This window comes from Microtus pennsylvanicus, chromosome 2 (genome assembly GCF_037038515.1).
Source record: "Microtus pennsylvanicus isolate mMicPen1 chromosome 2, mMicPen1.hap1, whole genome shotgun sequence".
In the NCBI taxonomy this organism is placed as follows: domain Eukaryota; kingdom Metazoa; phylum Chordata; class Mammalia; order Rodentia; family Cricetidae; genus Microtus; species Microtus pennsylvanicus.
In genome coordinates, this window is record NC_134580.1 from 78321374 (window position 1) to 78348532 (window position 27159).

General features: G+C 47.4%; 1 protein-coding gene across 7 annotated transcripts in view; it reads right to left on the reverse strand.

Annotated features, from left to right (window-relative positions):
• The window catches only part of Prr5l (proline rich 5 like), a 183369-nt gene that overhangs the window by 63623 nt on the left and 92587 nt on the right, over positions 1 to 27159 (reverse strand). The window contains exon 4 of one of the 7 annotated variants that reach the window (XM_075961529.1): positions 24635 to 24728. The exons of 5 other annotated variants lie outside the window; for them this stretch is intronic. The gene's annotated coding sequence lies outside the window, so the exon portion shown is untranslated. Of the gene's footprint in view, positions 1 to 18977; positions 19222 to 24634; positions 24729 to 27159 lie in introns of those variants that run through there. One more of the 7 variants, XM_075961528.1, reaches the window with a different exon arrangement.

Here is a 27159-nt window from a genome sequence, read left to right on the forward strand (position 1 = left end):
TAAAATGGCAGACGAAGCAACCCACTTAGGGGAAATCACATTTTATTCAGCCATCACCCTGTGAAAGGACATTTAGGAAGATTGCAGGATTCTGGGATGGCAGAGGGTGAGTCAGTTTTTAGGTCTAGCAGCCCTGATGTGCTTCTGATGCCTAGGTTTGTCTGACAGTTCTTAGCCAGCTTCACTCTCAGCCACAGCTCTAATGTCCACCCACACAGAAGTCCAGAAATAGCACACAGGAAAGGGAAAAGGGGTGATGTCTCTGGCTCCAGGGGATAAGACACCACAAGGCCATGTGACTCCAGGCTGGGGATCACAGGAGCTATCATCATGGTTCTTTCTTTTACTAAGAGGCAGGCAGAATGACCTGAGGATACCTTCTAGACAAAATCTCACACAGCCCAGGTTGGCTTTGAATGCACTCTGAGGATGACCTTGAACTTCTGACCCACCAAGTGCTGGGGTTACAGGCATTTGCCACTGTAACAGGTTTATTTTTGCCTTAATCCCCAGAACTCATTAAGTTTTACCTTATATAGCAGAAGCTATGATGAAGTTAAGCTCTTAAGAGCAAGAGATTATCCAGGATCTGTGGGTCCTACATGTAATCCAGGCAACTTAAAAACCACAGTGAAGATGAAGGAGCAAAAAGCTGGGAAGACAGAGACAAAGACAGCAGTGATGCAGCTATAAGCCAAGGAATGCCAGAAGCCTCTTAGAATCAGGACGAGGAATGTTTCCAGAAGGAAGAAGGCTCCAGTATGACTTGACTCTGGACCTGGGCTTCCCAGAACTGTGGATAAATAAATTTCCATTGTTTTAAGTCACGAAGGTCACGGTAACCTGTTACAGCAGCTACTGGAACCTACTTCTTACTGCATTCCCAGCCTTGGACTATCTGAACTACAGTTTCCATCAAGAAGAAAGACTAAGGAGAGTTTCCGTGGAGAGATGTGAAGATCAGAGATATTACTAGGAAGTGCAGGGCTTGATTCCTGTAACTGTCTAGGGAATGGTCCAGGTAGAGAGAAGCTCTGGTCATAAAAGACAGGCAGAGGAGGCCATGTTGATGTCCGTGGTCTGTGCTGCCACTGGAGGTGATGCTGATGTCAGTCCGTGCTGCTTCCTGAGGTGATGTGATCCATGCTGCGATTGAGGGCCAAGTTGGTGTCCATGGTCCGGCTGCCACTGCTATGGACAGGAAGCGTCTTTTGCAGTGGTATCTATGATGGTAAATGGGAGCCACTGAATGTTTCTGGACAACCTCCCCTGCCCGAAACAAACAGTCCAGAAAGGAAGCTTGCAAACTGTGATAAAGATGCTGAAGTGTAGCTCTTCCCTTGATGGCTTTTGGCAGGAAGGGGGTGGAGCTCAGTTTTCTTTAAATGGTTGGCCACTGGGAGTTTGACCAATGAGTATATGGAAATATGAATTAGACTTGGTGGAATTTTTTGGGGGGGGGTGCAAGGGTAGAAGGGTGAACGTGGGAAGGATGGAAAGTGAGTGTGATAGGGGTGGATTGTACAACATTCCCAGATAAATAGTAAAAATGTCATCTTTGGAAAAAAGAATAAGAAGATGGCCACTATTATACGTTATCATTATTTCACTCCTCTGGTACTTGATCTCTTTATCTTCTTGTTGATGTTTGTTTGTTTGCTCTAATAAGCTTACACGCCAGTTCTGTCTTCTAGAGATGATATATCTGCCATCTGCGTTTTTGTGTTTTCTCAAATATGCATCCTTAATAAAAACTTACTCTCCTGGGCCGGGGGAGGGGGTGCCACAGGCAGGATGGTGTCAACGGGATGCTCTTCTCTGTCCCATAATCCCGCCTGTTCCTGAAGCCACTTACAACATATCACATAATAATGCGGCTTATTATCAGTTACAATTGTTAGGCCAGCGTCTTGGGCTTCGTACCGGCTAGCTATTACTGTAAGTTAACCCGCTTCTATTAGTTTTCATTTTAGCATGGGGCTCGTGGCTTGTTATCTTACGTCTTGCTTCCCCGGCATCTCCCTGACCTCACCTTCTCTCTCTCTGTATCTTTGTTTGGACTTCCTGCCTAGCCATATTTTGCCTGTCCATTGGCCAAAACAGCTTTATTTATCAACCAATAAAGCAGCACACATCCAGAAATACATCCCACATCGGGATGGTACTATCACTTCTGGCTGGGCAGCTGACTCAAAAGAGGGATGAGGTTAGGTGTGGTGGCTCAAGGAAGACACACAGGAAGTGTTTGGTAGGTGCAGCCCGTTGTTTATTTGTATCACCACCACCACTCCATCCATCGGCTGAATCCGTCAGAACGAAACACCACAGCCCGGTTGGCTTACATGGTACCAATGGACACCCTAGCTCTGGAGGTTGGAAATCCAAGAACCAGGAATCAAAGGGGTTGGTCTCTCCTGAGGCCCCTCGCTCTGACTTGCAGATGACTTCTTTAGCACTGGGTCTTCCCTCCATGCTCTCACTGAGTTACCCAAATGGCTTATTCTATGGAGATACTAATAGATTGGATTAGGGCAAGAGTCAAGTTCTTTACACATATGCAGAGGCACGGTGGCTATAGCTTCAATGCAGGGACATCACCTCAGCCCATACCCCCACGATAATCACAGGAAGCTCAAGTCTAGTATCTCTGCATTGAACAGATTCTCTTCTGAAGGACCAAGCTACGGAAACTGTCATGTAAGCGTGCTTTAAACGATAGATTTGGTGAATGGTCCATTTCTGTTCTGCACACAGCTGGGGTGTGGGGTTGACAAAGCAACGGTGAGGGTCGCAGAGCCCCTGAGAGGCATCGCTGGCCGGGCTCTCTAGGTGCCCCACCTAGTTTCTTTGCCAAGTTCTTCACCCATCTTGGGAAAGAATTTGTCGCTACGCTTCCTCCCCACAGCTGGCAGAGCTGGAGTTTGGGGTCAAGACAACAGATTGTGGACGGCATACATGAGGCACCGAGTGGGCGTGGAGATGAGGAGGGGGACAAAGAAAGAGCTGGGGATGAGGATGGGGAGTGCGCGTGGGAATGGGGTTGAGGATGGAGGCAGGGCAGGAGGACAGGGTGGGGATGAGGATGGGGAAGAGAATGAGGGTGGAGATAAGGATGCACATGGAGCGTAAGGACAGCAGTGGGTGTGAGGGCATGGGGAGGGCAGGGACAGGGATGGGGAGGAAGCATGAGTGCAGGGGTGGGGATACGAATGGGAACAAAGACAGGGCCTAGGAATGGAGGTAGAGAGATTGAGCATGAAAACAGGAACAAGATAGGGACTGGGGATAGGAACACAAAGCATAAGGTCGGCGTTAAGGAGAAGGCCTGGGGACAGGGTTCTGATGGGGGGAATGATACAGGGACCCTATGCACCGTATAGGAGACGTTGCATTTATGGCACATGCAAATGAAATCCACTAGGGCTCCAGCTTGGCCTCTGAAAACGGAAGTAGCATCATGACACAACAGCTTAAAATAAAGAAGTGTGAGCTGGTAATGGCTGGAGGCTTCCAGGAAAAAGCCACTTTGGTGTAAACAAGAGTCAAAGACAGAGCCACCCAGTCTGATGTAACCTCCAGGAACAAGAGAAGAATCCAGTTCCCAGGCAGACAGAAACAGCCCGCTTCACATGCTTTCCCAAGCTCAGCAGCATCTGCCTTGCATCCTGAACACAGGCGTCAGTGTCTCCCTGAAAGGCAAGACTCACCAGGACTCAGCCCCACATTCACCGACATCGGAACTCGCTGACCCGTCCCCTCCCCCACAGCACATCATTGATAATGATGCTGGGGATGGCCGAGCTAGTTCCTGGGGGTCCCTGTCAGACAGTGGGCACACAGATATACCCCCTCCTCTCAAAAACAGACTGAGGAGCAGTGGCCTGGAGATAACCATTCTTGCCGTGCTGGCTGGCATTTTGTCTATTTGATACAAGCTAGAGTGGTCTGAGAAGAGGTAATGTCGACTGAGCTCATAGGCAAATCTGTAGGGCATTTTCTTGATTGACGGTTGATTGGGAAGGCTCATCCCACTGTGGGTAGCGCCACCCCAGGCGGGTGGTCCTAGGGTATAGAAGCAAGCAAACTGAGCGATACATGAGTAACTGAGCAGCAATCCTCTGTGGTCCCCTCAGCTCCTGCCTTCAGGTTTCTCCCCTGACTTTCCCTTCATGATGGACTGACTATAAGCTATAAGATGAAATATGTCCTTTCCTTCCTATCTTACCTTTGGCCATGGTCTTTATCACAGCAACAGGTAGCCCACTAGGGCACTTAGACGCTTATACTGACCCACATATGTGCTACATATTTCACAGTGTACCCCCAAAGTTTGTGGAAGCCCTTGGACTTGGTCCTCCAGTCACCAGGAGACAGGCTCTGTTACCATCACACAGAGAAGGATGTGGGGTGCACAATGGCAAATCTATCTAAGGTCGCACACTCAGGAGAGAGTGTGATGGGACAAGAATCCGGCAATGAAGAACGCACAGTCCTCGTGCCTTAAGTCACTGTCACACCAACACCTTCTGAGACTTTCCACAGCTCGGAGAGTAAACCCAGCTCCACCCTTAGCACCTTGCCTTCAGGTACTGCATGCCAACTCCTTAGCTCACTTCACTTCCGCCACCACCTTCCATTCCGCACCGGGGCCTTCCCATGCGCTGTGACCCCAGCCCATTCTCAGGCTCAACCCATCCTCTTTCCCCTTCACCCCTTGATTAGGTTTCATCACCCCCAAAGAGCCCCTCCTCGCCAACTTGGTGGTCTTATCACAACTGGCCTTGTAAAATGTACAAAATTGTTACTTTTCCTTTCAACATATTTTTACTGACTTTTGGGGGGATTTCACATCACACACCCTGATCACACTCATTTCCCAGTCTTTTCTGCACCCCCCCCCAGCCCTTGTTTCCTCCCATCTTGACAAAAAAGGGGGAAAAAAAACTCCAGTCCAATTTGTGTTATCTATTTACTCTCTGTGGCCTGTCCCCAAATAGAACTGAGTCCTTCCCTTCCAGCACCCCCACCGGAAGTCACGAAGTGTGGAGAGCTACACTTCAGCATCCTTATCACACTTTATAAGAGTTAGCTTCAAGGACTTCCTGTTTAGGCTGCTACTTTTGAGAGGTTTTGGAGGGGGAGTAGGGGTTGTCACAGAAGCCTTCCACATCTGTGATCATCGGTATCACTGCCAAAGAAGCTTCCTTGCCCTTTATAATCAGGGGAAGCATGGATCATGGGGCTCCACCCAACAGCACAGACCACAAACACTGCCCCCACCCTACCCGACCCCCTGCTGCAGTAAGGCCAAGGACCCAGACCTGGCCCTTGGCAGCAGCCTGACTGTGGACCTCACCATGGCCTCAGGTGGCAGCGAAGGCCTCACATCAGTATGACCCCTGAGGGCTGTACAGACCAGAGATAGCAACATGGGTGCAGGAGGCAACACAGACCACGAACATCGACAAAGACGCCAGCTGCAGTAAGGTAAGAACCAGGCACGACCCTCGCCAGCAGCATGGACCTAGATATCACCATGACCTCAGGTGGCGCAGTACAGGCCACTCACATAGCCCCACAGACACCAACATGGCTTTAAGCCACCACACAGACCATGGATACCCATATGGTGTTAGGTGGTATCACAGGGCTCAGACATCAACCTGAAGCCCTGCTGCATCAGGACCACTGACCCACACATAGCCTTCGGCAGTATCACAGACCACAATGGCCCTTCACGGAGGTCCAATTGTTCCTCACCTCAGGTCTACCATCGCCAGGGCTATCCTGAGGCTGGGCGATGTGCTCAGGGGCTGAGTCTACATCTGCAAAGCTCCAGGCTGCTGCACAACACCCTGCCAAGCCCACTGGGCAATGACATGTTTCCCTGTCACCCTGTCACATCTCTGGTTCTGCCTCTCTTCACAGTACACACACTGCTCAGCTCTTCCATCCGTCCAGCACGCATTCATTCTAAGTGTGGCACCTGCCCAACGGTCCCCTCGCTTGTGTGAGTACCCAAAATGGTCACCTCTTAAAAGGCCCATGTCCCCAAGTGCCCTGTGGTAGCCCACCCACTGAGGATACTGTGAAGTGATGGGTGCTATCCAGGGAGTCATGGAAAGAAAGAAGGCTGCACACAGCTATGTGTATACCATCCTGCTGCTGACACAGAACAACTCAGGGGTCATTTTCATATTTTAATTAAGAGCATAAAGTGACTATGGAACCCTGGACCAGATACTGATCATGCTCATCCCCACTAGGGCTTCTGCCGCCTGGCAGGCACGCCAACACCAGGGAAGTCTCTTTTCTGTGTGTCCTTCTGTACTTTCTAAATTTGAAATGTGAACCAGGATTATTGATTCAAATAGACAAAGACACCCACAGTGGTTCCTACAGCCCTGAAAAAAAGAAAACCGTAAGAGAAAAGGCGGTGTGATTTGCTCACAGTCAGTGTTTAGAAGGGAGGTGCTCAGAACCAGAAGCTGGCTTTTGGTCTCAAGCCAGGGCTAACAATCCCAGCCCATCCATACACGTGCCGGTTCACTCAGCTCACTCAGCAGGCTCCCACAGTGGGGCTGCTGCGGAGAAGGACCTGGAGGCCGAGGACTCGCTGATGGAAGAGAAAAGGAAAGATTAAGCAGTTTCTTCCCCCCACCACCACTTTTTTTGCACCATACATCACAAACTGACCAAAACAGGACAGTTCTGACCACGGCAGAGAGTAAGGGGAAACCCACTTGTCAAACTCAAACAGCACCTACCCCGCTTAAAGAAGGCAGTCACTACACAACCCAATCAGCTTTTGACACTGGGATATTAGTCCAATTTTATCTGACCTTTCCCAAAATTTGTGCGTGTGTGTTGTGCTCACATGGTTATGTGCTTGCATGGTTATGTGTATGTGAGTATGTGTGTGTGCTGAGCTCACATGATTGTGTGTGTGTGTGTGTGTGTGCTGTGCTCACATGATTGTGTGTGTGTGTGTGTGCTGTGCTCACATGGTTATGTGGATGTGTGTGTGTGTGCTGTGCTCACATGGTTATGTGGATGTGTGTGTGTGTGTGTGCTGTGCTCACACGGTTGTGTGTGTGTGTGTGCTGTGCTCACATGGTTATGTGGATGTGTGTGTGTGCTGTGCTCACATGGTTATGTGGATGTGTGTGTGTGTGCTGTGCTCACATGGTTGTATGTATGTGGGTATGTGTGTGTGCTGTGCTCACATGGTTGTGTGTGTGTGTGCTGTGCTCACATGGTTATGTGGATGTGTGTGTGTGTGCTGTGCTCACACGGTTGTGTGTGTGTGCTATGCTCACATGGTTATGTGGATGTGTGTGTGTGTGTGTGTGTGTGCCATGCTCACAAGGTTATGTGGATGTGTGTGGATGTGTGCTGTGTTCATGTGTTTATGTGTATGTGTGTGTGCTGTGCTCACATGGTTTTGTGTGTGTGTGTGTTGTGCTCATGTGGTTATGTGTATGTGTTTGTGCTGTGCTCACATGGTTGTGTGTGTGTGTTGTGCTCACATGGTTAGGTGGATGTGTGTAGATGTGTGTGTGTGTGTGTGTGTGTGTGTGTGTGTGTGTTGTGCACCAGAAAATGGAAGGATCTCCCTTGCTCCTGGATTTGGAGGATCAACATAGTAAAAATGGCAATTCTACCAAAAGCAATCTATAGATTCAATGCAATCCCTATCAAAATCCCATCAAAATTCTTCACAGATCTGGAGAAGACAATAATCAACTTTATATGGAAAAATAAAAAACCCAGGATAGCCAAAACAATCTTATACAACAAAGGAGCGTCTGGAGGCATTACCATCCCTGACTTCAAACTCTACTGCAGAGCTACAGTATTGAAAACAGCTTGGTATTGACATAAAAACAGAGAAGTCGACCAATGGAATCCAATAGAAGACCCTGACATTAACCCACAAACCTATGAACACCTGATTTTCGATAAAGGAGCTAAAAGTATACAATGGAAAAAAGAGAGCATCTACAACAAATTGTGCTGGCAAAACTGGATTTCAATCTGTAGAAGAATGAAAATAGATCCATATCTATCACCATGCACAGACCTGATACTTCTAATGTGATTTTTTTCAAAGAATTTCTCACAGCTGACTCCTATCAAACTTACTCAGCTGGCTGGGTCCTTTAGAGAACAAACGTATAAGTCTTTGTTTCATCCCATCATAGCTATGACCCCAGCATTCTGACCACAATTTTCCTCCCATGTCTGCTGACTTAAAGTTCACTAAGGGTTTGTTCTCCCAGAGCCTGCTTGGCTAGCTGTGCAGTCTCCTACTTGCTGACCCTACCAGAGGTGTCAGCAGCAGGCACCACGGAGAGTCCTCCCAAAAGAACTCGATCCCTAACATAACACAGCCACAGCCAGCTTCAGCCTATGATTGGCTCCAAAGCACCACTTCTTCAGATTCGCTTGTCTCCGTTTCTCTGTCTGAGCTCATCATCACCCCATCATCTATCTGCTCCTTCACTGAAACACAGTATCCTCTTTTTCTTTCAAGGAGACAGGGTGAGCCTTCAGCCCCCTCAGCTATCACAGAGACACACAGCAAAGCAAAACCCTCTGAGCCAATGCAAGAAACCAAATCCACATTCCAAGGCCACTGCATGAAAACCAGGTCAGAAAGGCTACTATTAACAGTAAGGTTGTTGTCAGGGAGTGTGTGTGGGGGGGGATCCCAGCAGAGGCAGAGGCAGGTGCTCACTGAGTTTGAGGCCAGCCTGGTCTACAGAGTGAGTTCCAGGACAGCCAGGGCTACACAGAGAAACTCTGTCTAGAAAAAAACAAATAAATAAACAAACATTAAGGAAGAGGAAGCAGAGAAGAAGGATGATGAAGAAAAAGAAAAAAATGACAATTAAAAAAAGAGTGGGATTGTTTCATCATATAAAATGACTAACACGGCAATTGTATTGACATTATTACTACAGGTTAGATTAATATTAATTATCACTAAAGGCTACTTGTGATGGGCCAGGCCTCAATCTGCATGTATTATTATCATTAATTTCCACCAAAATCCAGAAAGGCTGGCTTTATTAGATTATTATCTGTTTTATAATCCCTATGTTGCAAGATGAAGAGACTGAGGCACGGAGAGTCACGTGCCCGACAGCAGAAAACTCATAAAAGTGTCCCAAAGAGCGATCCTACAGGCCCCAGAGTCTGGGCTCCCAAACTCTCTGCTTTACACATGCGTGTGTTGGCTACACAGGCTGCCAAGAAGCTGGACACCGCCCCTCACTTTCCCTGTGAGCATCACTTTCCTACCTCGTCCTTTCGCCCTCCCAGGAGGAGACCTTGCTTCTCCAGAGCCCTTGGCAAGCCATTGTCTTTGTGAGTCTGACCAGCCCTGAAAGGATAAAAGTCCTTCATAGCAAGGGCCCCACCTGCCTTCTTCTACCACCACCTGAGACTGAGCACAGTACTGGGTACCACACACTTTTAAATGGGTGAGGAAAAGGAATTCTCTAAGTCCCTGGGAAGAGCATTACAGAGGGGCCAGAAAAATCCTCGTCATGATCCAGCACATATTCATCCGAGCATTCCCACTCACCGGCACCTTGTGGACCAGAACCACAAGGGCAAGGAATTCTGGGTCAGTTGATCAGCCAGTGGCACTTGCAGACCTAGCAGGGAAAGGATGTAGAGTGCACAGTGGTCACACTCATTTTCTTAAGGACCAGTGTTCAAAAGTCTGTGGGGTGGCTCACATCTGTAATCTGAGCCCCGAGAGGTTCAAGTCAGTGTGTGCTACACTGTGAGACCCTATCTCAAAATAAACAAACCAAAACCAACATGGAAATCTCTAAGGATGCAAAAGGCTAAGGGACAGACACTGGGTCCCAAAATAAGATGAAAAAGGCCCCAGGAGAAAGATGAACAACTTTCTCAGCGTTCCCTGGCAACCAAACCGAGAATCTAGAAGTCCAAATTTGGACACTCTTCTACATCCGAGCAAACAGGATACAAGCTCAGGGCTTGACCTTGACTCAGCAGAGGTCACTAATTATCTGGAGGACCGAGGACACTGGTAATAAGTAACTATATGACATTACTGCTTGGACCAGAAACCCTCTGTATAATTACAACAAACCCCCCTTTCTTTGGTGCAAGTTAAGCGAAATTCTGGGAAATACCACACTTCCTATTGACTCACCTTGACGTCCCCACTTAAAAACATCAATTTTCTTGGAGTGCACGTGGCTTGGGTGTGGCCCGTGAATGTCATCCACAGTGCTTCTGCAGTGCCTACTCAATGGTAAGCCAGAACGTCTAGACGCAGACGGTAGCTGAGACGCACCATTAAGGAGCAATTACATTTCTGACACATAATATATCTAAAACACTGATGGGTGAAGGAGCGGTCAAACGCTACTGCCTGGCAGCCAGAGGCACTTTGAAGTGCTGGGAAATGTGCTCCGTGTTAAATGTGCTGTTCCTTGAAAAGTAGGTCTTCTCTCAGAGATAAAATGCTTGTTCCTAAGAAAATGGGTGAGGAGAAAACAAACTCCCCAGGTAATAAGTCAGGAGCAGAGTTATTGCAATGCAATCATTTCACAGAAGTCACAAGTGGCCAAAGTCTCTGTACCTCAACCACAGTCGAGCATGTGCCAGGACCTAAGCAGAGAAGCCATTGGCCCATAAAGAAGACTAAAAGAACTACCCCCAGAGAGCTCAGGGTCTGTCAGCAAACATCCAAAAGTAGTACTATCATGGCGACAGGCACCAAGGTTACTGCTGAAGATGGTCAGTCAGACAACCAGAGGCAGAATGTTAGAATACATTCGGAAATGACTAGGCTAGACCCATCAAAGGTCAGCTGAAAACTATGGGTTCCCCAGTCCTTGCCCAGGACTCTGGAGTGTGGGAACTAAGCATGGGGAAGGAGACTTTGAGAAAGGAAAACAAACGTTTGTAGGTAAGACGTTTTTGTTTTGTGTTTGTTTGTTTTTGAGTTAGGGCTTCTCTGTGTAGACCTGGCTGTCCTAGAACTCACTCTGTAGACCAGGCTGGCTTTGAACTCAAATTCTTCTGCCTTTGCCTCTGGGGTGCTGGGATTAAAGGCTTGCACCACCACCACCCCAGGGTAGATAAGTAATAGTAAGAACTTTAGAAGCCCTGAGGGCAGACAACACTGTCTCTGCGAGACAAAGATGGGTGACATTGCATTGCATCCAATACCTACTGCTGGCTGTAAAGACAACTCATATATGCAGCCTAGTAACAATAAGAAAATAAAAGGAGAGAATAATTGGTCATGACTAACAAAAAGGATAGGACCCCCTCCTTAAAGGGCAAAATCAGTAATGGTCAAGGCAGGAATGCAGTAAGATTACAAGCAGGACTGTGGCTAAATAAAGCGCACATCCGCCTTTCTATCTGTCTGTCTCTCTCGTATTGTGGATTGCTTTTCAGAAACAGAGTCTCAGCATGTGGTCTAGACTGACCCTGAACTCTGCTCCTCGGGGCCCTGCCTACAAATTTCTGTGCTACACTGTGCACTGCTACACACGCCCTTTCCAGAAAAGTTGGAAAGTTCATGCGTCAACTCTCCCAGTTTGAAACTTGTGTTTGGAGTTTGTAGAAAAGTATGCCCAGTTCTCAGCCGCAGCAGCAGCTTAAAGGGGCACTGTAGAGAAATCTGGTACTGGCTGTTGAGGTAGGCCTGAGAGAAAATGAACACAGGACTGAGTAAAACCAAATACAGCAATACGGCAACCAAACCAACATCGAAACACAACTCCAGAGGTCGGCAGCAGGACGATGCCTGCTCACATCTGCACGGCACATGAGTACCTAAAGCCCTTTCCCTGGATGGGGAGGCTCTGAGAATTTCAACGACATCCCCGAGGCCCACTGCTGCAGCAGCATAGCTCAGTCCTAACATCTGTACTATCCAGAACCTCAGAACTACAGCATCCATCACCTTAAAAAGGACAGTCGTCCCCCATCATCTACAAAGAGTGCGTTCCAACACCGCCAGTGAATGCCTCAATCTACAAAGAGTGATGAATTTCATATATTCCATGTTTTTCTTCTACATACACATAATCTATCATCTTAGTTTCTTTTCCTGTTGCTACAATATAGCACCATATGGAAGGAAGGATTTATTCTACAACCCACCATGATGGGAATGTCAAGGCAGCAGGAGGCTGAAGAAGCTGACTACATTGTATCCACAGAGATACAGGGCAGGAAGAGAGAGTGATAAACACAGGCCACTGCTCAGCTCCCATTTTGTTTCCATAGCTTAGGATCCCAGCCAGGGAATGGTGCCACCCACAGTGGGCAGATCTGCTTACGTCAATTAAGACAATCGAAGTTCTGCCTCACAAATATGCCCAGAGGCACATCTCCCAGGGGATTCTAGATTCTGTCGAGTTCACAACACCAATCCCACACCTAAGATAGTTTAATTATAAAATGAACAAAGAGATTGACAAAAATAGAATAATAACATACTCTGTTAAAGATTTGTAGTCAGTGTTCATTATTAGGTAAAATAAGGGGTACTTGAACACTAGCCCTACAATACAGTAACAATGGATCTGATCCCTTTGACATCTGCTCAGGCACTAACAGGCAGGTAGTGCATACAAGGGGAGCACACTGCACAAAAGCATGATTCACCCAAGCAGCAAATCACAGAACAGCATAGACTTCATGATATATCAGAACAGGATATAATTTAAACATGAATTGTTTCTTTGGGGAATTTCCCATTTAACATTTTCATAGTAGCTGTAGTTAACTGAAACCAAGAACAGTATCAGGAGTAAGGGATAACAGCAGACAGATTCCGGGGCCCATGCCTGGGTTTTGATACATTAACACTAAGGTTTGGTACTGGTTTATGCCAGATGACTCAGTATACACTAGCACTGATAACATAGGGCTAGGCCAACATTCTCAACCAAAGTGACAGTCTCCTGTTTCCCTAGGAGACAGTCAGCATGAATGGATTGTTACCACTGTGGGGCTCAGGGCAGAGGACACCATGATTATCTAGTAGACAAAGGCCATCTCACAGCACCACAAGAACTCTGCGGCTCAAAATGTCAGTAGAGCCAAGGAGGAGAAACCTTGCTTCAAACCCTAGTATCTGGGCACAAACACTATGTTCTGAGATGCTACATGATCAATAGCACCCTGGAGTGGGGTAGACCCAGTGGATCCACAGATTGTAGTTTCATGGGATTTCCTTGTGACCCTGCTATGTAGCAATTTCTTATGAATAAAAACATCCCACCAAGGAGAGGGGCTCACCAAGACTCAAGAAATAAGCAACTCCCAAGTTTAGGAAGTTACTGAAACTCATTAGATTCACAAGCCCCAGCCACCCCAACAAACTTAGATTACCAAGGAAGACTGCTAAACATCAAAGACAGTCCAGCCTGTCCATCTGCCTGAATGTCATGCAGAGAGATCCAGAGTTCCCCACGCTGAGCTAGGCTTTTGGCCATGTCACTGCCGTTGAGTCTTCCAGGCTGTCAGTAACCACAAAAAGCTCATTGGTTCAGCTGAGCAATGGTGGCACACACTTTTAATCCTAGCACTCGGGAGGCAGAAGCAGGTGGATCTTTATAAGTTCGAAGCCAGCTTAGTCTACAAGAGCTAGTTCCAGGAGAGGCTCCAAAGCTACAGAGAAACCCTGTCTCAGAGGGGGGGAAAAACACTCACTGGTTCACCAATTTGAACTTTGGAGGCATCATTACTTTGCTCTGTCCCTGGTTCCCTATGTGGGGTGAAGAGACATCTGTGCACATCTTCCCAGATAGAGTACCACACAACAGATTTGTGAGCACTTTGGCCATCCTGGATGACACTTAGGAGTAGGTCAGTTTTACAAGATTTGTAGACAGCAAAAGTGAAGTCCAGAACAACTGAGAAGATAGTACACTGTGATCAGAGTCACTCAAGGCAGAGCCTCAGTCAGATTCCCAACCTCAAGTCCCCAGCCCGTGTGGTCCCCAGTGCCAGTAAAGGCTAACAGTGGGCACAGGTAACAACTCTGCATTAAAACAGATCTTTGGGAAGAGGTGTGTGTGTGTGTGTGTGTGTGTGTGTGTGTGTGTGTGTGTGTGTGTGTAAAAGGGGGCATCCTGTGAGGGTTTTTCTGAGGCCTAAAAGACATCTATTATCCTGCTGGTAGGTGAATTTTTAAAAAATAATTTTAAATACCACCCATTAATTTTGTCTGCAGATATCACAAGTAAAATAGTCCAAGGGCTCCAAGGGGAGGAGGAAGACAACTGCCTGATGCTTCAGAGTTCTCCAAACGCCTGCCAAAGTTGACTTGGTCTCCCAGAGACACAAGAAGAGGACGATGAGTCACTTCCAAAGGATTTCTGAAGCATTCAACAGCAAATATGAAAGAGTTTACCCTGAGGAGCTGCGCTGCTGAGGTCAGGAGCAGGTTGTGACAGGGTCGGAAGCCGCTCAGAGCAGGTTAATACAGACACATTTCGGAGCCAGGGGTAGGATTGCGTCCCAGTTCTGCACAAGGAGAAACAACCTTTGGCTATTGTTGCAGGCTCTGCTTGAACTGACGCATATCCCAACGGTCCAAACAGACCCAACACAGTCCTTTCTTTAATCCCCAAATTTGCAAGCAACCCAGCTCCTTCCACAAAACCAAGAACTCAGCCAGTGTCAAGAGCACCAGCAAGGTTGGAAAAAAAAGCTCTGTAAAGTAAGAAGAGAAGTGAGAGGAGGAGGCATTGCTGATGCGCAAGAGAGAACCTGAGTGTACACTTGAGGTTCTTCTCCTGATACCTCAGGACCGAGAAGGGAGCTTGGGAGAGCAGAGAAAGGCATGAGGAAATATACAATCCGATGTCACACGTAATAACACGCAGAGTATACGGCACATGTCGTTATGCTGGACAGCAGCAGGGCCTTCCATAGACCACAGTCAAGAGGAAGAGTCTTCTGGAGAGTTCTCCATTCTCCACTAACCTTCTAGGCTACCTCAGCAAACTGGGTTCTCCAGAGGCTGCTGAAAGTGGCTGAACATGGCCATGAACTTCTGATTTTTATAAAAATGTCATGCATTGTCTGCTACGGAAATGTAAGGCTTAGATAGCGAGATCTACATATATATGTAGATCTCTCCTCTCTCTCTCTCTCTCTCTCTCTATATATATATATATATATATATATATATATACACACACACACACGCACACACGTATATATCTCTACATTTATATACTATATAAAAACGCCTTAAATTCTAGAATATGTTACAGTTAAGAATGCTGCAGGTTTTTTTAGCCAGCTTCTATTTAATAGAGTGTTTAAATTCCTCGTTAATGGTAATTAGAGAGCAAGCAGCATTTCTTTAAATGCTGCTAGACAGAACTTAATCCAATTTGGTAATCACTAACCTCTGGGCGTTTTCCCCCCTCTTTCTCTGTCTCCTAAATGAAACCCAAGCATTGATCTACAAAGGCTATAAACTGGCAAAGCATAAGAAAAGAATATTTAAAGAGCGAATGAGTGACTGTTAGCTCACAGGGCCAAGTCCAATTAAAATGGAAACAGGTCTCACGGGCTCCCTTACATCTACAGCCTATAAGCTGGCGCAGAATAACAAAAGGCACTCCCAGGAGGTGGGGGACTTACTTTCCCACTGCTCCCCCTCTGAGAACTGCATCCAGTATGTCATTCACCAAGTCTTCTTATTTGGCTCTGTGACCGAGGACCACTCCTTCCCAAACCAGCATAGCGTTATTCTCTATATTGACTCTATATCCCTTTCCTTCCACGGGCCTATCCCCCTGAGGCCACTGAGTACTACAACCACCTCTTCCCCCACTGGAGATTCCCCGTGTAGCTGGAACACTGACTTCTGGTTCAGAAACTTCCGTGTAAACCACTACAACCATCTTGAGAACTTGGGAGTCTGCCAAAATGTGAATGATCTCAATCTGATCTCTGATGGTTTCTCACTGACTACAGTGTGGCTTCTTCCTTTATAAAAGCAAGGCCTTCTGCTTACCAGGGTACCCCAAATCCTGGACAGGGCACATAAATCTTCCCTTCAAATCTCAGAGACAGAGGTATTAATTCTCTCTGCTCTGTAAGGAAATGAGTTTTATCTATAAGCACTGCCTCTAAGGTGTTTACAGCTTGCATAGAGGCAGGTAGCTCTACAGACCAAGCCCTTCGAAGATGCAGGCATTGTAAGAATTCCCTCACAGAGATGCACATGCAAGCCCTCAAATCAATCCTATGCTGGCCTGGTTCTGCAACATGGACTAAAGAAAGTCCGCAATTCGGAAAAGGCTTTGAATTTGTTTCACCTGGTACAGGGGCTCTTTCACAGGCACGCACACCCGTTTCACTAGGACAGAGGAACGTGAAAAGAGCTGAAGGCGCACAAGTTGTTCCTTCTCCCGATGTGTGGATTAAACGTTGACATGCACTGAGTTAATAAGTAAGCTGAGAATAGAACATCCAGGTAAGTTCTCTCAGTGGAGTTCTCAGGGAAGCATTGCAGTGGGGCTCTGGGACCAGAAGGACGTTTTCAGTAATTGTGTGCTCTACACCATTTGAAAAAAACAACAACCCAGCATGTGGGCGGGGGAACAGCTCCATTGCCACACAAGCCTGAGGAAGCAGACCTGAAGGCTTGCTTGCACTGGGGCAGCTCTGCAGAGGGAGATCCCACAGGCTTGCTGGCCAGCCAATTAGTGAAATCAGTGAGAAAGCCTGACTCAAAACACAAAATAGGAATCAACTGAGGAAGACACTGCCATTGGCACACACACACACAATGCAATATGCATATACATACAGACATAACACACGACACACACACAGACACACAAATATAACTAAATGATGATCTAGTGAACATCTGGGGAATCCTACAGAAGGGGAAGACGTCTCGGGTGCCCAAACCTAATCTAGTTTTCACCGTTTTCAGAAGGAGGTTTTGTTTGGGGAAGGATCTTTTTTTTTTCTTTTTTTGAGACAGGGTTTCTCTGTTTAACAGCCCTGACTGTCCTGGAACTCACTTTGTAGACGAGGCTGGCTTTGAACTCACAGAGATCCGCCTGCCTCTGCCTCCCGAGTGCTGGGATTAAAGGCATGTGCCACCGCTGCCTGGCAAGAAGCAGGTTTTTCTTAATGTTTCAGCATTAAAGATAACTGCTAAAATTACACACATTGAAATAAATACATAGCCATGCCCCTCCAGGAGCTGAAAGAAATGCGCTTCACCGGCTATACTCAGGTTAGACCCAATGTAAGCAGGCTTATTTCTACTTCCGACTTTCTTTTACACATGAATGGGTCCAGATGTTACTAGAATGACATGTGGATGTGGAGAAGCCAGAGACAGCTTGGTAGCCTGGCCAGCCATTGCTCGCCTTCTGTGGAAGGCAACCTGACACAGAGACCACTCTCCACGGCCACGCTGGTCCTTTCTCAGTAATGCAACGAGAGGACGCCTCTGCCCAGTGCCACCTGGTAGACCACCGTACTCTCTCCAGCTGTAGAAGGAACCTTACTAGGGGCTAATTTTAAAATGTGACTACATTGATTTCCATTTCTATCCTGATTTTCTTGCAGCTTGGTGTTATCAGTCAACAGCGCCTTCTATCTCCAGAGTAATTTAGCAGATCTAACAATGACCTTTTGCAGTATGCGGGGGGCGGGAGGGAAGAAATACTATTACTTCAAACCTTAAGTGGTCAATATCACTAGTAGATGGTCAAAGGCGCAGTCTTGAAGGCTGATGGATGCCATGCTGGAAGAAGGCAGACGGGTTGGGGAAAGGGGCTGACAGGATGATTGTCTGGACTGTTGTTCTCCTTATCATGACTTTCTGAATTTGCATGTGTCTCCTGGGGAAGGATTCCAAAACTCCAAGTTTTGGATGCCTGGAGATTTTTTTCCATGCGGGTCTCAGCAGCAGACTTGTAGCTGAGCCGACGCGCGTAAGCATCTCGTCTTGGGCGCGACGCAGAGCAGTAATTGAAACCTTGCACACCGCAGGATTGCAGTGGCGTCTATAAATACTCTCCACTTTACTGCTGACAAGCAAAACGCGGGCTTCTGGCACCGCGGAGGAAGAGGCGGCGGTGGCATGTGATCCCCGGCAGGGCGAGGGCAGAAATCGGGGAAAACCCTACTGCCCACGAAGGTAGCACCCTAGAATCTATCCATGAAGACACTTCTCAAGCACACCTGGTCCCTGTCACAGTCCACGGAAGACTGGGGGCGATCTCTGGGAACCAAGTCTTGCTGCGAGCGCGGGTCCCACAGCGCCCCCTGCGCGCAAAAACGCGCAGTGCGCGCACACACGAGGCGCGTGGAGGAAATCCCAGCCCAACGCCCCGCGGGCGCGAAAGACGAAGCGGAAAGGGGACACCACGGGCGCCCAGCACTAAACCGCAGCGAGCTGTCCAGAGTTTCCCGCCACCAGGGGCCAGGTCTCTGGCGGGCGGTCCCCTAGCTACAGTGACCTGCACAGCGCATGCAACCAAGTGGCCACCTTGTGCTTGCAGGCCCCCTCCAGGAAAGAAGGGGACGGGTGGGAGGGTCGGCTTCGCGTCTGTGTCTCCCCCTGAGCACCCGTGGCTCTTTAGATCTGCTCCTCGGGCCGTGGGAGGATGAAGCAGACACACGTACTCTTTTCTGCCTCCTATCTCGCTAATGGGTCTCCCCCCATCAGCAGCATCTCCCCAAAGTCATTCACAGGGCTTCCTCGCTCACACTAAGCCAAGGGTGGCCTGCCCCTTCCTTATCCACTTCTTGGTGGTCTACCTCGCCACCCTCGGCATCCTGTGCGGAGGCTCCTTAATCACTCGGAGCCTCCTCTGACCCCCGTTCCCACCCCCTGGTCACGCTCGCCGAGTTGTTTTCCAAGTCTGTGAAGTTGCAGAACGGATGACTCCTGGCCCTCCAGGGACTTCCCCACTCACCCCCTTGGGGTCCCCGGCGTGAGTCACCCGAGTCGAGCCGCGCACCGCCGCCGCTCGCCTCCGTTTCAGACACTGCGCGCGCAGGAAAAAGTTTCCGGCGTTCCAGGGAAAGTTTTCTCGCTGGAGAGAAACAAGCGATCTGAATGGTTTTCGCCTAGGTCTCCCCTCCTGGGTCCTCTCCCAGTTCTGCCCTCCGCCTGGTGGCGTACAGCCCGGGTTCCTCTCCGGAGTAGTTCCCGGAGTGACTGGTGACTGTTTCCCTCCTCTCTCTCAACTTACGGCCGCCTCCTCTCCTCCCCCACCTCCTCCCACTTTTCCTGTCCGGTGCACATCGCTCTAAGTTTCTCTCCAACGCCCCCGCCTCGCTTCACCCCGTCCCACGACTCCTCTCCAGCAACAAGAGGAGGCGGGGGACCCTGCGCTGAAATTCACCTCAACAATTTCAGGAAATCCAAACTCGTGGTCTTAAAAAGCAGGGGAGGATGCTGCAAGTCAAGGAACTCTGAGATACGTTTCGCTCGCCCGAGAGATTGACCTCCCACTGCTAACCTCGCGAAAAGAAACTGCTCAGGAGCCCAGAGGTGTTTGTGCAACCAGATAAAAAGGAGCGGAGGTCTGCAGAACATTCCTGAGACAGAGAGGGTTTTGTTGTTGCTTTGGAGCACGCACGCGCGACTCCGTTTTAAGGAAAGGTTCTCAAACAGATTCCACACTTGTTTGCGTCTCTTGTTTAGCATTGCAAAACGACTTTAAAGATCTGGGATTATCTTTCCAGGCGAAGGTTTCGCGAACACAACAGGTCTTCAGAATTGAAACCACAGAAAATCAACGAATGTAAAAATTTAAAAACACTAAAATTATTTTTATTTATTTATTTATTTTTATTGTTGTTCTTTGGAAGGTGCTAAGAATTTGAGCTGATTGTGGAGCATTCCTGATCCTAGCACAGTGTTACTCAACCTATGGGTCATGACCCCCCTGGGGGGTCGCATATCAGATACCCTACATAACAGATATTTACATATGATTCATAACAGTAGCAAAATTGCAGTTATGAAGTAGTAACAAATATAATTTTATGGTTGGGGGGTCACCACAGCATGAGGAACTCTGTTAAAGGGTCGCAGCATCAGGGTGGTTGAGAATCACTGCAGCACGTTGGAGGTAGAGGTAGGAAGACCAAGAGTTTAGGAAGGACATAGTGCTCTACACAGTGCGTTCTATTCCACCCTGGGTTATATAAACCCTAGTCTCAAAAAAGAAAATTCTTTTATGCAGCTGTTTGTAGGACTCCTTGTTAGCATAAGTGACCCTGTGGTTGAGCGGGAACTACTTTTAAAAGCGCTGTCCAACCTCCTATTAACATGTAAACTTTAAAACCACAGTGACATTTGATGAAGGAAAAGATGTATGTTCCCTTTTTTGGTTAAAACTAAGTGTGAGTTTGCTTTGGTCCCTGTAACCCCATGAAGCCTTTGTGTTAAGCTGTGCGTGTAGAGGAGTCTATGAGCCCAGGGATAGTAGAGAAATCTAAAGGATTCTGAAAAGAACCCCCAAGATGGACAGAAGGCCCTTAAATCTCACTCTAAGAATCTCCTCCATATCGGGGAAGGTGCACAGCACAGTGCAGGAGGCAGATAGCCTGGGGAATAGGCAGAGATCAAGAAGCAAAAGCTGGCCTGCCCAACAGGGTGGCAGAGGTCTTTAAGTCCGGTGGATCTCTGCAAGTTCAAAGTCAGCCTGGTCTGCATTCTGGGCTACATGGAGAGACCCAGTCTCAAAGCAAAACAAAAAAGTAGGAGAAACTGGAAGAAAGGCCAGGAGGAGGAAAAGGAGAAAGCCCAAAAGCCTGCAGCTTCAAGGCCTGGATGTACACCATCACCTCCGTCCTAGCCTCAGAATAGCATCCCGTTGGACCTCAGTTTACTCCTTTGAAATGGGAATAATTAATAACTATCTCAGGTTCACTGATAAGGATGTAAGGAATACACACTGTGGACTTCCGGAGAATCTCCACAGGAATCACAGGACAGAAAACTGTTGTTACTGTTATCCCTACCATGGGGAAAGGATAGCCTTGAGACTGGCATTTCCCTCTCCAGGGCTCCTCCCTACAGCTCTTTGTTCAGGGAGACCTACTTTATTTCTATCTGCCTGTAAACAGAGCACGAGGAAGCAGTACCAGAGAACCTGAAGTTCCAGGTCAGCCTAGGCTGTATAAGGAAAGTCTGTCTCAATACAAATAAAATTGCAATCCATTCCTTTTCCCCAACATCCTTCACGCCACCCCTTTTCCCCTTTAGCATCCATTACCTTGCAATATATTATGTATCACATAAGTTAATTTTCCTTCCCACCTATCTACAAAGACAACTATCTAAAAATCATTCCTTCTGTTCTCTGATGGTTATTATCCAAGTTCCCAGACCAGTGCCAGGCACACAGTATGCCCATGGTATACTGTAGAAATAGAACTATAAATAAATTCATCCTATGCTGCCTCTGACCCCGTCTCTGCTGAGCAGAGCATTGCGCAATGGTGTGTGTGGGGGGGTACACTAATTACTAGACCTGTCCAAGGATGAGAGGAGACACTCTTCCCTGTGGAAAAGCATCTTCCTGGGAAGGAAAAAAGGAGGGGCTGAGAAAAAAATATCCAAAGATTGAGAGCAAGTTTTCACGAGGTTTTAACCTGAAGTTTTGCTAATTTAAGTTTGCTTGCTTGCTTTCTTGTTTGCTGAGGTAGCACTCTCAAAGTCCAGGCTGGTGTTCAACTCCCTTAACCTAGGATGACTTTGAACTCCAGGTTCCCCTTCCTCCACCTTCTGAATGATGGGATTATCCACACCACACACCCAATTAGTGCCGCCAATTTTGTAAACAGAATCTTCTTAAAAGGAGAAGCCAGTATTCTGATGTAAATCAGGACTTCTCTAATGCCATTCTCTCATGCTTGTCACTTTGCAAATATATAAATATATGTGTATATATACACACATGTATATACATGTATGTGTAATGTGTATGTATATGTATTGTATGTATATGTATGTGTAGTGAGCACTGCCTTTTCTAACTAAGAAACAGAGTCTTGCTGGGAGCATTCAACACAGATCAAGCCATTTAAGCACTCATTTGGTGGGGGGTGCTATCTCATTCTTTATTAAGCATACCCCCTTGTAGAGTTTGCATGTCAGTCTCTGAAGTGGAACTTGGCCCAAACCAGGCTTCAGATGAAAGGGTAACTCCTAGGCAGCCCTTTTAGGACTAAGAGTGGGAACCTGACTTAAGTTCAACCAAGCCATAGATTTGTCCTTTGACACAATCTGTCCCAAAAAAGTATTGGGTAAATCATATTCCATTTTCAGAACTAGAAATAGAGAAAGGAAGAAGAGAAAGCTAAAAGGTCAGGCCTCTAGATTATAGACGCTACAGACTGTCTGCAGATAGACTAGTTAGACGCTTCTTATTTGAACTTCACGCCTTCCATTTTCTTCAATCACAAAACTTCATTTTAGGGCTGGAGAGATGGCTCAGCGGTTAAGAGCATTGCCTGCTCTTCCAAAGGTACTGAGTTCAATTCCCGGCAACCACATGGTGGCTCACAACCATCTGTAAAGAGGTCTGTTGCCCTCTTCTGGCCTGCAGACATACACACAGACAGAATATTGTATACATAATAAATTTTTAAATATTTAAAAAAATAAGAAAAGAAAACTTCACATTAAAAACAGATTCTCAGCCTGCCATGAAGGACCTAGGAGCAGCGGTGTTAGCCTTACTGTAGGCCTGCAGGACCACACGACCAACTTTGCAATACTTTCCTCCCTGTTTCTAGTTTGCCACAATCGCAGCCACTCCCTGCTTCTCTGGCTCCTGGCCTAGGCTACTCTCACTGTACCTTGAGAGAGATGCCTGGGCTAGGAGGGGCCAGAGTTCTGAGCAAGCCGATCATGCAATCGAGTGTCATGGGCTTCAAACATTTTACCCCTAGCAAGAGAGAGAACCCATTGTTTTCAAAGCTTTACACTTAGTGACATCATTTGAGTACTACTAAGGTAAAGGCAGCCGCAGAGGAGACAGACAGACAAGTGGGCACAGAAGGCAGGAAGAAGCAAAGGCCTTTAGGGGGGAGGCCCCTAGGAACACAAACTACCTTCGGCTCCAAAGGTCTGCTGTTCTGCTTTTTCTTTGTTCTTATGGCAATCCTGCCCACCCAACCTTTTTCCTCATTGCCACCCAAGAAGAGCCCCAGTCAGACCACAGTCAGATGAGCGGTCAACACCATCCTCAAGCAGGAAAGAATAGCACAGGGCTTCTGTGAAGTCAATACAGGCTCTTCCTTTTGTTTCGTTACCTGCTTCCAACTCTGAATCACAACAGGAACCCACTAGAGTCAACAGTACTAAACTAGGCAGAGCCTTACAGGCTTGGTAGCCAACAGGAGTGATGCACTGTCTCCAGTTTAGGCCATAGGGGTCTGCTCTCTAGCTTAGATCACCTTCCGTACCTCAGTGAGGAAAGGCACCGCCTCCCTCCAGACCTTGTCTTGTCTCCCGTGTGCATGTCTGTGTGTGTGCACTTGGAGAAGGAGACATGCACATGTGTATACAGGGTGGAGGCCAGAGACTGAAGAGGGCTGGATTCTTTAGTTGCTCCCACGCTATTTTTTGAGGTGGGTTTCTCAATGATGCTGAGCCTCATCCCTTCTGCTGGAGTGGCTGGATGGTGAGCTTGAGGGATGGGTCCTCCTATCTCTGCTGCCACAGCACTCAGAGTACAGGCGTAGAATGCCCAAATCCAGCTTTGTTCAAGCATTTCTGATTCCCCAAACAAGGGTTTTATGCTAATCTCCCCAGCCTCCCTCCTTTTACGTGCAGGGGGGAGAGGGCAGGAGGGGAGACCTCAAAACTCCTAGATCTTTTGCCGCAGAGGTTATGGTAGAGGTACGGCGCATAGGTAATTCTTTCAGTCATGTGTACATTCAGGACTCAAAGCTCCAGTCATAAAATAAGTTAACGTGGTTATTCACGATAGGTGCCACCCTGAATAGAGAACTCGCATAAGCACCGAGAAATCCTCAGCACTCACCAGCCATAAAAGCAGGACCATATAAGAAACGTGTTCTGCATCTGACCCAATTGCAAGGTATAAAATCAGCGACCTTTGGTACACAGGGAAGGTTTATCTCACACACACACACACACACACACACACACACACACACACACTCCCTCCATCCAGCATCCACCAGAAAAGGTCAGAACCTTGACGTTTGCTGGGGGTGGGGTAGAATTAAGATGAAACAAACAACCAGTGAAAATTCCCTTCCACCTTTTTCTAGTCAGCAACAGAGCATTTTAAATACATTAGTCCTTGACTTTTTTCTTCTTCTTTGGGTATTGAGGAGTGTCCACATTCCCATTTAAGACAGCTGGTGATTATTTCATACTTTGAAAATGACGAGAACGCTTGAAAAAGTAGGTATTGCAGATGGAAAGCAAGGTAGAGATCCTACACGAATAGTCTCTTGGAAAAAAATTTCAGTTATTCCTTTGCACAATCCCAACTCCACTGGTGGGCCAAAACATTGTGCAGTTGTTGATTTGTGTTAAGTACTAGAGGTGCAAGAATGAACAAAAAGGTGTGGTTCCTACCTTCAAGGAGCAAGAGACAAACACATAGGACAGGGATCACTTTTTCTACTATGGAACGTTCTTTCTGCTGTGATAGAAACCTGGAAGAAACAACCTGAGGGAGAAAGGATTTATTTCAGCTCACAGTTTCAGGGATGTCGTCCAACATAGCAGAAAAGGCATGGTGGCCGTAGTAGCAGAGGAATGTGGCAGAGGCTGCTCACACATCGGTAGATCAGGAGGTAAATAGCTTCGCTACAAACAGGCTGGACTATGACCCTCAGAGCCTCACCTTCAGGAAGCCACTTTGACAACCATGTTTCTTTCCTCGGAGGTTCTGCAGCCTCCCAAGACAGCACCACCAGTTGGGGACCAAATGTGCAAATATGAAGTTGTGGGAGACACTGCACATTTAACCCATAACAGGTTTCAATACTGGTGAATTTTGTGAAAAGGAGAGATCAGAACACTAGTGACCAGGCAAGAGAGAAGGGCTCTATGAACAGTGCTCGGGAATGATCTCTCCGAGGAGGTAATTATGGAGTGAGACCGACACAATGAGAAGCACTCCCAGCAGCACAGGAAGCCTGAGTCAGGAATAAACTTGGGAAGCTGAAGGGCAGGGAAGAGCAGCCACCTGTGCGAAAGATAACAAACAAATAAAAAAAGGGGAAAGAATGAATTCTGGAACAAAATCAAGGTCACATCAGATAGGACCTGGTCCTATCACCACCAGATGGACTGGCATCCAGTCACCACTGGAAGTCATGGAAGGGTTTTATGATCAGTTTGTACCTTGAGTGTCCCACAAAGGACATTGGTAAAATCTGGTTCCTAGTGTGGCGCTATTAAGAGAATGGGTCAAGCAGAAAGTGGTGGATCGCTGAGAATTTGCCCCTGAAGGGGGAGGCAGGGCCGACCCCAGGCCCTTCTTTCTCAGCTCACACAGTAAGGCCAACCAATAAAACCAGGGCCCAAAGCAAACCTGTCATCCTAGACTGAGTGTCTTGGGTGTGTGCTAGTAACACAAAGATGACAGACTCAGGTCGAGTGCCATAAGAGGCTACTTATGCCCATGAGTTATCTGACAACATTTTCCCCAGGGAGACACAACACACGTGCGTGCTCACCCCAGAGTTCTCACAACAGACCAAAGGACAGATACCATCCAAGTCCACTTCGGCTAAACAATGAATTTTACTGGGGTTACTTACAAGAGCGTGGGTGAGCAGAAATAACTCAAAGACAGGTGCATCACCAAAGTCCTCTCTTCCCCCCGCCGGCTCACAAAGCTGGGAACCTGGAGCATACTGCATACTCCCCCGCAACTCAATAGCTTGAAAAGTGTCCTTTCTAAGTGACTCTGATACAAACCTCTTTCCAGGAAGCTCGGTTAGTTTCTGCTTTTGCCAGGCACTGGTCTGGTCTCAGAGTCTTTTTTTTTTTTTTTTTTTTGCAGCTTCTCTGTGCTCTCCTGAGAAGGACTCTGAGCTACATATGTAAAGGTAAACATTCATATACATAAAGTCAAAATTATGAATCTTATTTTTCTATTAGGAAGAAGGTCTATGTAGCCCTGGCTGTCCTGGAACTTGCTATATAGATATAGACCAGGCCAACCTCAAACTTTCAAAAATCCCCCTGCTGAGCCTCCTGAGTGCTAGGAATAAAGGTATGTGTCACCCCTTTGGGCATTTTTTTTAAAGGAAGCTCTCACTGGGCTGGTTGAGGGTGCCTACTGCTCTTCTACAGGACTCGAGTTTAGTTCCTAGAAGATCTCAACAGAAGACAGGATGAGCAGATCAGCAGTGGACCCTTTAGGACTTGGCAGTGATAAACCAAGGAAGAAAGAGATGGTGATGCTCAGGGATTGAGCCCTGATGATTGTGCTACTATAACTTTAGGGATGCAGGACTGTCTGGTGTGCTCGATGGATGAGGGAAGGCACGTGCTCATAGATAATGCTTTGTTTTTCAGTGGAAATGCTGGGCTATAATAGAGGTCGACACACACCTACCCATTAAGGCTGGGCCATTGGGGTGCATTCCAAATAAATACTAACGTTCATCCACAAAGGAGATTCCCATCTCCCTCCATCATCACAGAAGGTACTTAAAGGTACCTGTGCCAAGAACCACCACGCTTCTGACTGTGACATGGAGCAGTGGATGGTTTCATGAGTTATGTCAAGTGGCTGGAAATGGCGGGTGGACACAACACAGGAAAAGACGAGCTGTGACAACCAGACTGCCTTTTAAGGATGCAAACTAACGGTGCTTGCTGACGACCCAGGTTTGGTTCCCACCACCCACATGGTGACTCACAACCATCAGTAACTCCAGGGTCACATGATCAACACTCCCTTCTGACCTCCGCAGACACCAGGCACAAATATTGTGCTGTAGTGATATTTCATTTGTATTTTAATAAATAAAGTATGCCTGAAGTTCAGAGAATAAAACAGCCGCACTTCTCAGCCTTACAGACCAGGCAGTGGTGACACACACCTTTAATCCCAGTAGCCACACTAGTTTGCCATAGAAACT